Source organism: Canis lupus, chromosome 4, assembly GCF_048164855.1.
Source record: "Canis lupus baileyi chromosome 4, mCanLup2.hap1, whole genome shotgun sequence".
Classification (NCBI taxonomy): domain Eukaryota; kingdom Metazoa; phylum Chordata; class Mammalia; order Carnivora; family Canidae; genus Canis; species Canis lupus.
The window spans coordinates 72,159,673-72,163,579 of NC_132841.1; the positions used below are offsets into that span (position 1 = coordinate 72,159,673).

General features: G+C 41.3%; 1 non-coding gene across 1 annotated transcript; it reads left to right on the plus strand.

The window, feature by feature from the left end:
- Positions 1–232: 232 nt before the first annotated feature.
- On the plus strand, positions 233–339 carry LOC140632839 (U6 spliceosomal RNA). The gene has a single exon (XR_012030507.1). It is a non-coding gene; the product is annotated as a U6 spliceosomal RNA (small nuclear RNA).
- The last annotated feature ends 3,568 nt before the right edge of the window (positions 340–3,907 follow it).

Here is a 3,907-nt window from a genome sequence, read left to right on the forward strand (position 1 = left end):
TTTGGAGTCTGGGAGGATCACACTATTGAATATGTTATTGCTGTTTACAGAAAAAGCAGTGAAAGCCATCAAGCCTGAAACAATAAATTCCTGCTGGAGAAAACTGCGTCCAAATATTGTGCCTGACTTCACAGGATTTACAACAAAACCAAGAAAATCATGAAAGACATCAATTATGGCAAAAAAAAAAAAAAAAGGTAGGGGTAAAAGGTTTCAAGATATGGATCCTGGAGTGCTCACTTCGGCAGCAAATATACTAAAATTGGAACAATACAGAGAAGATTAGCATGGCCCCTGCACAAGGATAACGTGCAAATTCGTGAAGTGTTCCATATTTTTTCACTCATGTGGAATATAAGAAATAGTGAAAGGGACTATAAGGGAAAGGAGGGAAATTGAGTGGGGGGAAATTAGAGAGGAAGACAAGCCATGAGAGACTCCTAACTCTGGGAAACAAACAAAGGGTTGCAGAAGGGGAAGGAAGGTGGGGGATGGGGTAACTGGGTGACGGGCACTAAGAAGAGCACTTGATGGGATGAGCACTGAGTGTTCTATGTTGGCAAATTGAATTTAAATAAAATATTTTTTTAAAAAAAGATATGGATCCTGGAGAAATTCAAGAGCTAGTAGATATCACCACCAAAGGAATTAACAGAAAACAATAAAGTTGAATGCTTCCAAACAAATGCCAGATGATGGAGAAGACAGAAGAAGCAGTGCCAGAAAACAGCCTGACATTAGACAAGCAGGCAGAAGGGTTCTGATTATTCAAGAGTGCTTTTGACTTCCTTTATGACATGGACCCTTCTGTGATATGGGCACTGAAACTAAAGCGAACCGTGGAAGAAGTAGTACCACATATAAATATTTTTAGAAAAATGAAAGAGCAGGGAAGTCAGACAGAAATCACAGTGTATTTCCATAAAGTTACACAGCATGTGTCTGCACCCCCCCCCTCCCCGGGCCTCCCCTCCCAACTCTTCCACCTTTCTGCCTTTGCCATCCCTGTGTCTCTGTGCAAGCCTGGCGCCTCCTCTTCCTTCTCCTCAGCCTACTCAACTCAACATGAAGACAATAATGATGAAGACCTTTATGATGATCCTCTTCTACTTAGTGAATAGCACTTATTTTTTTAAATTATTTATTTATTTATTAATGAGACACAGAGAGAGAGAGGGAGAGGCAGAGACACAGGCAGAGGGAGAAGCAGGCTCCTCACAAGGAGCCCAATGCAGGACTCATTCCTGGATCCTGGGATCACAACCTGAGCTGAAGGCAGGTCCCCAACCGCTGAGCCACCCAGGTGTCCTTTCCTGTGAAAATCTAATAACTGCACAGTAAGAACCATGTGAGATGTTTTATATCATTATTGTCTTACCTCCTAAGTATTAATCTGTAGAACATCATGTACAAGATGTTTACAGAAATGGATAGCCTTTCTCTACATAGGCATTAGGTTAATGATATTTTTTTTAAGATTTTATTTATTTATTCACGAGAGACACAGAGAGAGGCAGAGACACAGGCAGAGGGAGAAGCAGGCTCCCTGTGGGGAACCCGATGCGGGACTTGATCCCAGGACTCCTGTATCATGCCCCAAGTCAAAGGCAGACAGATGCTCAACAGCTGAGCCACCCAAGCATCCCATAGGTGAGTGATACTTAATACAAAATTAATAATGTGTTAATTTTCTTAGAGTTTTATAACTTTGCTTTCAAAAATTACATTACTATACGTAATGGCTCTCTGATGATTGGAACAACTGCATATCTGCCATTCATAAAAAAGAAAACAGCTCAATAAATTGGATAAAATGATTGGATAAAATGATTTTATATTGGCATACCAACTCTTTGGAATTATTTTTTGACTCAGATAATGTTATCTGTGTTTTTCAATACAGTTTTATGGGATAGGTAATCCATCATGACCCTGCACATCCACACCCTTGCAGGTCATGCCCAGAATGCACAGCCCTGATTGCTCTTTCCCAGGCCATTTCTGAGGGCTGTGTTTGCTGAGGTAATGAGTTGGTCTACTAGCCCACTCACTATAAAAGTGGGAAATCTCCCAGCTAAACAATTCTCCTATAACACAACCCCCTTCATCCTTCTAACCACGTGTATTGCCTTGTGGTAATTGGGAGGTATGGAGAACCTCGTGGACATTGTACTGACACTCCACCTACTGCTTTTGCCTTGAGAAATAGTCTGTAACCTCAAAAATTCTCATGGCTTTTGCCATTCTTTATGGTAATAGTAACAAGTAAAAATTCGTTAGCTTGCACACAAAGTAAAATCCCAAACTCTTGGGATGCCTGGGTGGCTCAGGGGTTGAGCATTTGCCTTTGGCTCAGGGCATGATCCCGGCCTGGGATCAAGTCCTGCATCGGGGCCTCCCTCTGCCTGTGTCTGTGCCACTCTCTCTCTCTCTCTCTATGTCTATCATGAATAAATAAGTAAATCTTAAAAAAATAAATAAATAAAACTAATCCTAGTTTAAGATGGTAAAATGGGAAGTACATCTTAGAATGTATGAAATATGGTACTTGGTGTAGTGGATATTTTTTGTTTATGATTTGTTCTTCAGCATCCTGATAGCAACCTGACTTGGGGTATCTAATCATTAGGGTACTTGATATAATGAATTTTAAAATCTCTCCATTTTTTTCTTTCATTTTCCTAACAAGAACCCAATTTTATTAAACTACCTGTCCTTCCCCAATTTAGACCAGGGTAGGTCCTCACAGATAAAAGCCAATCTGGATAACTCACCCATCCTCACACTGTTTGTGTATCATGAAATCCTAAGTCCTACCTGGCTCAGTTAGTTAGCTGAGGTAGGGCAATGTGGGAGGACAGGTTATGTACTATTAATATGGCTACTAAGATCCACCTTAGTCTGTGTAGAACAGCAGTTCTCAATGAGTCTCCCAAGTCAGCACCCACAGGAGGCCTTGTGCTTACAATCTGCCTCAAGAAGCTCATTTCTCATTTCCTGAATGAGTCCTACATTTATTCCATATGATGCAAGCTGAGCCCGAACCTGGGAACCTAGAGATTTCTAGGAGATTCTCCTTTGGAGCAGCAGCTTTCCACTCCTGGGGCAGCTATGCATTTTGACCACATTTTTGAATAAGCTAATAACCTTTGAGGCATATGAGAAGCCTCATCAGAACATCTTGAGAAAATGATACTTCTTGCCATCAGATTAATCAAATAGTTTGTCCTCTTAGTTCCCTTTAAAACTTAATAAAGACAAAGAAAGAACGAAAAAACCCCAAACCTGAACTCATGATCTTCCTTCACTGCGCTATCAAAATCCTACTCATCCTTTAAAGGTGAATCTGTTGGGGTTCTGATCTCTTTTTTATTCTAGTCAAGCAGAATTTTATTTTTGTTTAAACAGTACCTTTCAGGGACACCTGAGTGGCTAACTTGGTTAAGCGTCAGCTTTCGGCTGGTGCCATGATCTCAGGGTCCTGGAATCAAGCTCTGAATCGGCCTCCCTGCAAAGCAGGGAGTCTGCTTCTCCCTCTCCCTCTGCCCACCCCCTGACTCATGCATGTGCATGCCCTCTCTTTCAAAGAAATCAGTAAAATCTTTTGAGAAATTAATGGTAGCTTTAAATGTATTCATTTTATTTATTTTAAAAAATATTTATTTATTTATTCATGAGAGACACACAGAGAGAGAGAGAGAGAGGCAGAGACACAGGCAGAGGGAGAAGCAGGCTCCATGCAGGGAGCCCGATGTGGGACTCGATCCTGGGTCTCCAGGATCACACCCCAGGCCAAAGGCGGCACCAAACCGCTAAGGTACCCAGGCTGCCCTATTCATTTTATTTTTAAAAATAGTTTGTTTATAGAGATAATCTCTGCACCCAATGGGGGCTCAAACTCATAACT